This window comes from Talpa europaea (genome assembly GCF_964194135.1).
Source record: "Talpa europaea genome assembly, chromosome: 7".
Taxonomy (NCBI): domain Eukaryota; kingdom Metazoa; phylum Chordata; class Mammalia; order Eulipotyphla; family Talpidae; genus Talpa; species Talpa europaea.
This window is the reverse complement of record NC_140074.1, coordinates 123,795,447-123,807,931: the sequence shown is the minus strand read 5'-3', so window position 1 is coordinate 123,807,931 and position 12,485 is coordinate 123,795,447. Positions and strand designations below refer to the sequence as shown.

The 12,485-nt window shown below is 35.3% G+C and overlaps 1 protein-coding gene across 1 annotated transcript in view; it reads right to left on the bottom strand.

Annotated features, from left to right (window-relative positions):
- Window positions 1-12,485, bottom strand: part of EFCAB13 (EF-hand calcium binding domain 13) — a gene marked incomplete at both ends in the record, with an annotated part of 54,123 nt that overhangs the window by 41,195 nt on the left and 443 nt on the right. The gene's annotated exons all lie outside the window — the stretch shown is intronic.

Genomic DNA, 12,485 nt, shown 5'->3' with positions numbered 1-12,485 from the left:
TATGGAAACAATTTCAACAATCTAGAGGAGATGGACAAATTCCTACAACTCTACAATCACCCAAAGCTAGATAAAGAAGAAATAGAACACCTAAACAGACCAATTACAGGCAGCAAAATTGAAATGGTAATAAAAAACCTCCCCAAAAACAAAAGCCCAGGACCTGATGGATTTACAAATGAATTCTACCAAACGTTCAGAAACAAATTAGTGCCTATCCTTCACAAACTCTTCCAAAAAATTGAGAAGGAAGGGATAATACCTAACACATTCTATGAAGCCAACATTACACTAATACCAAAACCGAACAAGGACAACACAAAAAAAGAAAACTACAGGCCAATCTCCCTAATGAGCACTGATGCAAAAATCCTCAATAAAATTTTAGCTATCAGAATCCAACAATGTATCCATAACATAATTCACCATGACCAAGTAGGATTCATTCCAGGAACACAAGGATGGTTCAACATCCGAAAATCAATCAACGTTATCCAACACATCAACAAAAAGAAATATAAAAATCATATGATAATATCAATAGATGCCGAGAAAGCTTTCAACAAAGTGCAACACCCATTCATGATAAAAGTCCTTGAAATTTTTGGGATACAAGGAACATACCTCAACATCATAAAGGCCATATATGACAAGCCAACAGCCAGTATCATTCTCAATGGTGAAAAGCTGAAAGCAATTCCATTAAGATCTGGAACAAGACAAGGATGTCCACTCTCACCACTGCTTTTCAATATAATACTGGAAGTCCTAGCCAGAGCAATAAGACAAGAGAAAGACATACAAGGAATCCAAATAGGAAAAGAAGAAGTCAAACTATCACTATTTGCAGATGATATGATAATATACATAGAGAACCCCAAAAACTCCACAGAAAAACTAATTCAACTCATCAATCAGTTCAGTAATGTGGCAGGATACAAAATCAACACGCAAAAGTCAGTAGCCTTCCTATACACAAACAATAAATCTGAAGAAGAAGAAATAAAAAAAAAACATCCCTTTTATTATCAAAACAAAAAAAATCAAATACTTGGGAATAAATCTAACAAAAGAGGTAAAGGACCTATACAAAGAAAACTATAAAACACTGTTAAAAGAAATAGAAAAAGACACAAAGAAATGGAAAGACATCCCCTGCTCAGGGATTGGAAGAATAAACATTATTAAAATGGCCATCCTACCAAAAGCAATATACAGATTCAATGCTATTCCAATCAAAATTTCAATGTCATTCTTCAAAGAAATAGAACAATTATTGATGAAATTCATATGGAATCACCAAAAACCCCAAATAGCCAAAGCTCTCCTGAAAAAAAAAGAAGGGAATGGAGGCATCACACTCCCAGACTTCAAACTATACTACAAAGCCATAATCATCAAAACTGCATGGTATTGGAACAAGAACAGACACATAGACCAATGGAATTGAATAGAAAATCCAGAAATAAACCCACAGATTTATGGTCAACTAATCTTTGACAAAGGAGCAAAGAATATGCAATGGAGCAAAGAAAGTTGGTTCAGCAAATGGTGCTGGGAAAACTGGGTCGCTACATGCGAAAGAATGAAGCTTGACTACTACCTCACACCATGCACAAAAACCAACTCAAAATGGATTAAAGAACTAGACATAAGACCTGAAACCATAAAATACATAGAAAGAAATATAGGTGAAACACTACATGATATGCACATCAAGGACATCTTTACAGACATATCACCCGAAGCAGTGATAGTGAAGGCAAAGATCAACAGCTGGGACTACATCAAATTAAAGAGCTTCTGCACAGCAAAAGAGAGAATAACAAAAACAAAGAGAAACCCCACCGACTGGGAGAACATTTTTGCACACCACACTAATAATAAAGGACTGATCACAAAAATCTACAAAGAGCTGATGAGACTCAACAAAAACAAAGAAAATAATCCAGTCAAAAAATGGGCAGAAGAGCTAAAAAGAAACTTCTCTGAAGATGAAATGCAAATGGCCAACAGGCATATGAAAAAATGTTCAACATCACTTGTAATCAGGAAAATGCAAATCAAAACTACAATGAGATACCATCTTATGCCAGTGAGAATGACACATATTAAAAAAACTAGCAACAACAAATGTTGGCGAGGTTGTGGAGAAAAAGGAACTCTCCTGCACTGCTGGTGGGAGTGCAAACTGGTCCAACCACTATGGAGAGCTGTGTGGAGATTTCTGGACCTACTAAACATAGAGTTTCCATATGATCCAGCAATTCCACTCCTAGGTATTTACCCAAAAGACACAGAAATATCAATTCCAAAGAGCACCTGTACTCCTATGTTCATAGCAGCACTATTTACAATAGCTAAGCTATGGAAACAACCCAAATGCCCAAAAATAGATGACTGGATCAAGAAGATGTGGTACATACACACCATTGAATATTACTCAGCATTCAAAAAAGATAAACACATGCAATTTGCAGCAACATGGATGGAGCTGGAAGGGCTCATGCTTAGCGAAATAAGCCAGAAAGAAAAAGAAAACTACCGGATGGTCTCACTCATAGCAGGAATCTAGAAAACTTAAATAAGGAACCAGGAAAAAGAATAACTATAAGAAAGAAAATATCAAAATCAACAAACAACTATGAACCAGAGACACTCTATGGGGGGTGAGGGGCGGGGAAAGGAGAGCTTGGGGTCAAAATAAGGGTATTGTAATTGTATGAGGAATATAAAAATAAAATTTAAATTAAAAAATAAAAATAAATAAATAAATAAATAAATAAAAAGGAAATAGAAATGATTAAAACATGAAAAAAAAAGATTAGCACTCTAACACTTGGACTAAATCATAATGAATGTTTGATGGCTAAGGAAAACACTTGAAAGCAAAAGAAATATTTCCATATCTTTATTTACCTCGGGTCTTTTAGTATGTAGTTGCACTTGTAAATTTTTCCTTCTCCTGACTATTTTCCCTCCTGAAATAGCAGAGGACTTTTCATCTTCACATAGGAGTATTGATGTTTCATACCTAAATTGCATAGAAAATTGGAATAATTCCTGAATTGTTTTCTTCCTTTTTCTTTTCATATTTTATTTATGGAAATTTACAAACATATATAAAGGTATACAGAATAATGTGCTGATATCTCTCATGTATCCATCACCCACCTTTAAAATGTACAATCCTATTTCATTCTTCACTCGACTGCCACTTCCATTCCTTATTATTTTGAAGCAAATTCCAGTATCAATTATTTCATGCATAGATATTCTAGTATGTGTTTCCACAAGGTGTTTTTCAATAATTATCCTATTTTCTTATTGATTTTTAAAATTTCTGCTTCTCTATAGAATTGAGGCTACCAGAGGGGGAAGAGATGGGGAGAAGAAATTGGGGAAGGCACACAATGGACTATGGTAGACAAAAGGTGCTTTGGTGAGGAGTGTGATGTGTAACATACACTGTTCACAATAGCCACAGTATGGAAACAATGCCCAACAAATGATGAATGGATTAAGAAGATGTGGAGGGAATTCCACACAGATTCAATGTAATCCCTATCCCTTCAGCTTTGTTAAAAAAAAAAAAAAGAGCTGTAAAAAACAAATCAATGTAATCTTTCCATTTGCAACAACATGAAGGGATTTGAGGGAATTATGCTAGGTGAAATAAATCACAACGAGAAAGACAAATACTGCATGATTTCCTTCACTTGTGGAATATAAGGGGAAAAATTGAACAAATGAAACAAAAACAAATACTTAAGACTCTGACAACAAAGTGGTGGGTACTAGAAGGTAAAAGGGGAAGATGGAATAGCTTGGTAGTGGATGGTGGCTAGATATTTGGTGGTGGGTGTAATATAAAATACAATTGCTGAAATGAGAAACTATACACCTGAAATCTATGCAGTGTTGTAAACTGTTACTCAATAAAAAACAAAAACAATGCAAAAAAAAAAGACTCAAGTATAAGCTGCCTCCAAGAGACACTCTTAAGTTTTAAGGAAACACACAGACTGAAAGTTGAAGGAATGGAAAAGGTTCCTCCATGCAAATGAAAGCCAAAGATGTCACAAGTAGCTACAATTATAGCTGACAAAATAAATTTTAATGCATGTTTTTATGCCAAAGACTGTGATAAGAGATAGACAATCATCATATAATGATACAGGACTGAAATAATCAAAAGAATTTAGCAATTATAATTATTTATACACTCATAATACAGGAGCAGCACCAAAGATATATAAAGCAAATATTAATGGTGCTGAAGGTAAAGACAACAATATAATAATAGCAGGGGAAACTTCAACATCCACTATTAATAATGGATATATCATCCAGCTAGAAAATCAAATGGAAACATTAGACTTAAATAAGACATTAGACCAGATGAACTGAATAGATATATACAGAACTTTCTATACAACAGAAGAATACACATTCTTCTCAAGCGTACAAGAATTCTCCAGGATAGATCATTTGTTAGGCACAAAACAAGTCTTTAAAAACTTAAGTAGATTACAATCATATGAAGCATCTTTCCAGACCACATAGTATGAAACTACAAATCAATTACAAGGACAAAACCAGGAAAATCACAGATATGTGGAGATTAAATGACAATGGGGCAAAGGAAAAATCAAAAGGGAATTTAAAAGTATCTTGAGACAAATTAAAATGAAAATACAATATACCAAAGCTAATTGGATGCAACAAAAGCAATTCTAAGAGTGAAGTTTAGTGATAAATGACTATGGAAAGAAAAAAGAAAGCTCTCAAGCAAACAATCTAACTTTATACATCAAAGAGCTAGGGGGGAATAAACTAAGCTCAGAGTTAGCAGAAGGAAGGAAAAAAGATCAGAGCAGAAGGGCCTCCCCGGTGGCGCAGACCTCTCCTGCCGCCCGCTGCTCCCCTCAGCAGTGTACTTCGGTCCTTCTGCCTGCTCTGCTCCCCGCTCTGGCTCTGGTGAATTCTCTCACCCTCCCTCCCGCACTTCTGACTGTACCCAGTGCATGTATAAACAAAACAAGCAAACAAACCAGCAAACAAATAAATAAAGCATGCCTCTATTAAAAAAAAAAAATTAAAAATTAAAAAAAAAAAAAAAGATCAGAGCAGAAATAAATTAAACACTAAAAAAAGACAATAGAAAAGATTGATGAAACTAAGAGCTGGTGTTTTCAAAAGGTAAACAAAGGTAACAAAGATTAGCTGGACTAAGAAAAAAAGAGGACTCATGAATAAAATGGAAATGGAAGAGGAAACATAACAAGTGATAACACAGAAATACTAAAAACCCAGTTCTCTCCCTGTATTTCTCCTTTACTCTCAACTACTGCCACACTCGCAATGCTTCTGACACCAAATTGGAAGGGAAGGGGATTCCCTACCAAACAATTCTTTGCAACACCAGCCAGATGCCCCTCCATTAAACTCAGTTCTCACATCATCTACTCGGAGACAGTGTTAGATCCCGCAGGTTAAGGACTTTATCTCATGAGACTGTGCCAAAACTCACTTCAGATGCCTTTTGCAAGTCCAGGCTGTCACCTATGCTTCTGGCAATCAGAAATTTCTACAACCCCTTCCTTGGGTTTGCTAAATTTGCTAAAGGGACTCATAGAATTTGGAAAAACAGTTACATGTTTACCAGTTTATTAAAGGATATGATAAAGGATACAAATGAACAGCTAGATGAAGAGACAGGTAGGGTGAAGTCTGGGAGGGTCCTGAGTACAGAACTCCTATCCTCACAGACTTGGGGTGTATCACCTTCCTGTTACATGGATATGCTCACCAACCTGGATTATGTCTGAACTCCCCACTACTAGGTTTTTTACAAAACTTCATATAGGTATAACCAATTATTAACTCCATTTCCAGTCTCTTTTCCCTCTGAAGGGCTTCATTTTGGGTTCTCTTAAGCTTGCAAAAGTATATCCCATTAAGTACAATCAGAGTTTAACTTGCATTTTTTTGTGTTCTGGCTTCCAACACCTAAATTGAGGTGAAAATCTCTTTTCTATCATTTTAGAAAAGGTGATGTATTTTTTGCTGTCAATATTCTTTGATGGTAAATTGGTTGCAGAAGAACTAGAACCATCACAGGATAACTCAATATTTTCTTCTCCCTAGGGAGCAATCAAGAGCCATGGTCAGTCATATTCTCTTTGCATATAAATTAAATAAGACATCTGAGTCAAATCTTTCACTAAAATGCTATTTTACTAAACTGGTTTATTGTTTTAATTAGTTTTCCATGGATTTTTTTAGGGTTCTCTTTATATGTTATCATATCATCTGCAAATAATGATAGTTTTACTTCTTTCCCTATTTGGACTGCTTGTATGTCTTTCTCTTGCCTAATTGCTCTAGCTAGGATTTCCAGTATTGTATTGAAAAGCTGTAGTGAGTGTGGATATCCTTGTATTGTTCTAGAAGTTGAAAGAAAGGCTTTGTTTTTCATCACTAAGAATGATGTTAGCTGTAGGTTTGTTGTATATGGCTTTTGTTATGTTCAGGTATACATCTTTTATCCTGAGTATTTCAAGGGCCTTCATCATAAATGGATATTGGATTTTATCAAATGCTTTCTCAGTATCTATTGATAAGATCATATGGTTTTTATTTTTCTTTTTGTTGATATGCTGAATTATAGTAATTGATTTTCAGATGTTGAGCCATCTTGTATCCCTAGAATAAATCCCACTTGGTCATGGTGTATAATACTTCTGATGCATTGTTGGATTCAGTTTGCTAAGATTTTATTGAGGATTTTTGCATCTGTGTTTATTAGGGAGATTGGCCTGTGGTGTTTTTTTTGTTTTTTTGTTTTTTTGTCTTTGGTTTCAGTATTAGTATAATAATGGCTTTGTAAAATGTATTTGGTAGTATTACTTTCTCAATTTTTTGAAAGAGTTTTTGTAGGACAGGCACTAGTTTATCTTTGAACCATCTGGTCCTGGGCTTTTGTTTGGGAGAGGGTTTTAATTACTGTTTTGATTTCACTGCCTGTAATTGGTTTGTTTAAGTTTTCTATTTCTTCTTTATTCAGTTTTGGATGATTGTATAGTTCTAAGAATTTGTCCATCTCATCTAGATTTTTCAACTTGTTTGCATATAAATGTTCATAGTAATCTCTAATTATCCTCTGGATTTCTGCTGTGTCTGTTGTAATTTCTCCTCTTTCATTTATGATCCTATTTATTTGAGTTTTGCCCCTTTTTTTCTTTGTGAGCCTTGCTAGAGGGAAAACAGTGAAGATTAAGGGAATCTCCTCACTCTTTTGCTTCTGGAAAATGGATTAACGCAAAGAATCCTGGTTCCCATATGATTTAGTTAAGACTTAAAATGGATGACACCTCTTTGTTTGCCTATGACAAAGTCAAACATACAAACACCCTCAAAATTGCTTTGCTTTGTTTCATAAATGATTAGCTGAACAGTGTCATCCTGCTGATTAATCAGACAAAAATGCTTTTTAACCAAACTTTGGTAAAGATTCTCTCCTTCCTCCAGGCATTTGAACTTTGGCTCACCCTCAGCCTGAGCCAGCACACAGCCTCTCCAGAGAATACTGTGACCTCAGAGTGAAACATAAAGTATTTAATTAGTAAAGGAAAACCTGAATTTTTCAGAGAAAATGGCTTATGTAAGTATCTTGGGGTAGGTAGAACTTGATAGAAAGAAAGTCCACATGGCTAAGGTATAAAGAATGAAGAAGTGAACCTGTTATGACTGGAGAGGGAGATTGTGACAGAATATAAAGAGCTTTGCAAACCTAAGTAATGGATTTTGATCTAAATACTAAAAGTAAAATTATTGAAACAAAAAAAACAAAAAAAAACATTCTCCAGTACACTTACCCAATCACACCACTCTTTCATCCTACTTTCCCATATCCAGTTCATCTATCCTTCTTTACTCCTCTCTATGAAATAAAATCCTTTTTTTGCCTAGTTATTGAGATGTCTGCAGATCTTTTGATCACAGGTTTTGCTATTGAAACAGTGCCCCCTCCTCTTTATTTCATTAACTCCTTTTCCTCCCTTATGACAATCCTTTAGAAAAAAGTGCCTTCTTATCAAGTTCAGATTTTTTTTTTATTCAATACAGATCTGGCCAATGAATAGCAGCATCCCCTGAATCAGATAAGAAGACTGAAAAAACTTGCTATCTTATACATTACCTTTATACTAGACTCCTATATCATTGATTACATTTCCTACAGCCTCTCCTGTAAATTAAATCTGGTCTCCTGAAAAATTATCCTGGTCTTTATCCCCAAAAAGACTTATAATACACCACAAAAATATCTCTTGATACTGCATGGATTACTGGGATAAGATTTTAATATATGACCACTAGAAGAACTCAAAAGTCACTTCGGTTATTAGACAAGATCCTATGACCTTATCACTCTAGGAATTTGCTTACTGATTATGGATGTGAGGTAATATAAACTAATAAAGGAAAGGAATAAATCTTTAGAAAGTTTTGAAAAAATACCTGGCAGAGTAAATGTATTTTAGTTTCCATCTTTCTGTTTAGAGATAAATTCTTCCCTTGAAACCTCTAAGGTCTTCAACAAGTGTAAATGAGAAATAGCACAAAAGGATTTCCTGCAGAGAGAGAGAGCGAGAGAGAGAGAGAGAGAGAGAGAGAGAGAGAGAGAGAGAGAGAGAGAGAGAGAGAGAGAGAGAGAGAATGAAAAAAATCATGAATCATATACCTGTTTAGGAAATTTAAGCAACTATATTTACCTACCTAACTGAAGTCTTACCTTCAATGTAACACTTATGGCATAATATCTAATAGACATTTCCCCTACCCAGATCTGTGTACAAAAGTTAGAAAAAGCAATTAATAGATCATAAATAACAAAGGACCATTCAATCATTCAATCCCTTAATTTTACCTTTTGTGGTATTAGGAGAAGTAGATAAATCCAAATTCAAATGGCATGAAATGTAGAGGATTTCTGTAATATTTATTCAGTGAAGCCCAGGGAACAGAAGTGATAACACAGCAGTAATCACTAATGTTGGCAGCTAACTATGTAAGACATTATAATAAACACTTTGACAAGAATTATTTCTTCTCTTCTTCACAACTCTTCTTTAAGAAATTATTGTTTTCCTTACTTTAAATATGAGAAGAATAAAGACTTAGATCAAGTTGCCCAAAATTACAGTCAACAAAGAGTGGAGTCAGGATTTGAATTCAGGCAGCTTGATTCAAGAGCCCACAGTCTTCAAGACCACACATTGCCTCTTAAAACAATACCATTGCAAACAAAAGATATCTTAGCCTCTTTCAACCAAAGATTTCCACCTTGTGTAAATGTGATAACCAATACTTAGAAATTGCCAAAATTTTCATATTTTTTTCACTCATATCTGAGTCACATTTGACAAACTATTACATTAGTTAAGTTTTCATATTATAAAGTATTAACTGTAAGTGTTAATATTCCTATATGATAGAGATAATACTTAAATTTTCTATTTATTTCTGAAAGATACTATTTTCTGTTTATTACTGTTGAATGTGGTATATCCAGGATCCCTGAAATTCAAAATACGTTAAAAAATAAAATGAAAAAAAAATGAAATCAGATTAAAAATACCCATATCAGCAGATATTAGGAAGCTATACAGGTTTCCCAAGCAATTCACTCCAGGTAATCTCTTCTAGATCTTCTCTAAACAGTTCAATCTTCACTTCTAAACTTCCTGGGCATAGCACTTACCACCTTTGCTATTCTTCTTGTCTTCATTGTTCAACTGGCACTAGTCATTTGTCTTATATTTTTATTTAAATATATACCACATATATAGCTGTTATATCAATTATAGTCTAAATTTCTAAAGAAAGGACAAGATATAATTCTTTGAAATATTACTCAAAGTACCAAGCACTAGGCCATATATATATGTGTGTGTGTGAGTGTGTGTGTGTATATATATATATAAAAAATACTACATTATATGTATAATGAATAAAAGGAGAAAAAGAAGAAAGGAATTCATCCCCCCACTGAACTAACCAAGAGTTAAGTCACCAACTACTTAATTAAGCAGAGTAAACATGATTTAAGTAATTTTTGAAAGGAAGAATTGTTTGATAACTTATTAATCTGCTTAACAAGTTGGCAGGTCTTAGCTAGATGAATCAAGCACCACATAACCCTCTCCAAGCTAAGAGGGAAAAAAAAAAGAGCACAGAAAGTTTCTTCCCCTGACAACAGGCTTTTCAACTCTTTTATTACTGGAACATATATACACCCTCTTCTCCATCTATTCATTGATCCCTCTTCCCATAAATTAAATGCAAATATATTTCATTCTTGTTATGTGCTAGGTAGGCTCTCTTCCAGGCTCCCAGGAAAACAGTGAGCAAAACAGAAAAATAAACATTCTTGCCCTAATGAAGTTTACATTTTAGTCAGGAGGAGAGACAATAAAATAAGGAAAACATGTTATCTATAATAAGCACTAAGGGGGAAGAACAAAGAAGGGAAGGATAATATGAATTATTATGGGGGGGTGTTAGAGATGCAGGAAACAGATAAAGGTTCCCTACTGAGTGGGAGTCTTTTGAGTACAGACCTGAAAGAATTAAAGCAGAGAATCAATGAATATAGGGAAGGGTATTTCAGTTAGTGAGAAAAGCAAGCATAAAAGCTCTGAAGCAAGGAGCCTGAATAGTCAAGGAACGGTGGGAAGGCCCAAGAGGCTGAAGCAGAGAAAGCAAATGGGGAAAGAAGAGGAGATGCGAGATTTCAAGGGAGGGAGGCAGATCATGGAGAGTCTCTTGATGAAGATAAGCACTTTAGTTTGTACTCTGAGAAGATGGAAGCCATGCAGTTTCCATCAGAGAGATGACATGATCTAAAGTCCTTTCTGAAAGAATCACTGTAGTTTCTATGGAGAAAAATCAGGTAGGTCTGATTTCCTAAAAACCAAGGGGAAAAAAACATGCTTCAAAAGAATGAGTAATAATTAGTGACAAATCTACTGTTAAGTAAAATGAGTACTGAATGACTCATTAGGTTTTGCAATGTGGAGAAGACCAACAACCTTAAGGCAGCCATTTGGATGGTACACCATGAAGATAAGGTCGTAAGAGTAAATTCAAGAGAGAATAAGGGAGAAAAGCTGGAGACAGTAGAGAGGGCTCTTTGAAGGAATTGTTCTCTAAAGGGAAAGCGAAATAGGGTAGTAGCTAAAGCATGTTCATATACTGATAGGAATGATCTGGTAGGGGAGCAAAAAAGTGATCATACAGGAGGGTAGAATGATTCTCACGCGGGAGACAATATTCTCAAGTAGGAGAAAACAGATGGGGTTTAGGGAACAAGAAGAGGGTTTAGCCTCAGCGAAGAACGTACATGTTAATAGGAGATATGACAGAGTAACTGGGCATAATTACACCTAAAGTATGTGAGATGTGTTTATGGGACGCTGTGGAAACCATCTCTAATTGTTCTAGTTTTCTTACTGAACCAAGAAGAAAGAATAAGGGTGTGGAAAGGAGTTGCGAGACGTTTGAGATGAGAGGCATTATAATAAAATAATGATCAAGGAGAGTGGAAGAACTAATAATCCAGGGGAATCTCGGGGCCTCCTGAGCTTACCAATCATGAACTTAGAGTGAAACCAATAAGCATGGTTGTTTTTCTCCAGCACCTTCAAAACAGAAATGCTGGCACTCAGAACGCAGAGATCTAGATTTAATCTATGATTTAGCCAAGAAAGTAAAAGGAACTGAAAAAGTGACTAGGAAACGGGGTGAGGGGTGGGGGAGGCTGTAAGGGAATGGTTTTAATTATTGACCAAGAAACTGAAATTGAGTAGGCAGGTGAGAAGTAAGAACAACAGCAGGTGACTTTTTTTTGTTTAAATATCCTCAAATGGGAGGATTCCTTGTTTATTGTTCAATTGCAGATTGACCTGAAAAATCTAGTCTAATTCTTTAATTAGATTGAGGGAACTGATACACAGAGGCTGTTATTTGCTCACACATTCTGCACAAAAAATGGTATCAAACCCAGGCCTCTGACTCCCAAACCCAAACCCCCAAATCCACTGCTTCTTAGTAAACCAGCAGGGAGAGCCGAGGCAGAAAAAGGAAGAATCCAAAAAAAACTTCCAAAGTATATTTGTTTTGATTTCATTTAGTGCTTTAAATTTCATTTAAAGCACATTGTGCTTTCACAGTCACACTTATGTGGCGACCTGCCTGTCCCCACCTTCACAGACCAACTGGCTGTTGCTTTCTAATCACTATAGGGTGACACCCCATAAAGAACAGCCCGGCTTTATTATAATTAGTCTTTTTCCTGGTCCCTTATTTAGGTTTTCTAAATTCCTGCTATGAATGAGAACACCTGGTATTTTTCTTTTTCTTTCTGACTTATTTCTCTGAGCATGATCCCTTCCAGCCCCATCCATGTTGCTACAAATTGC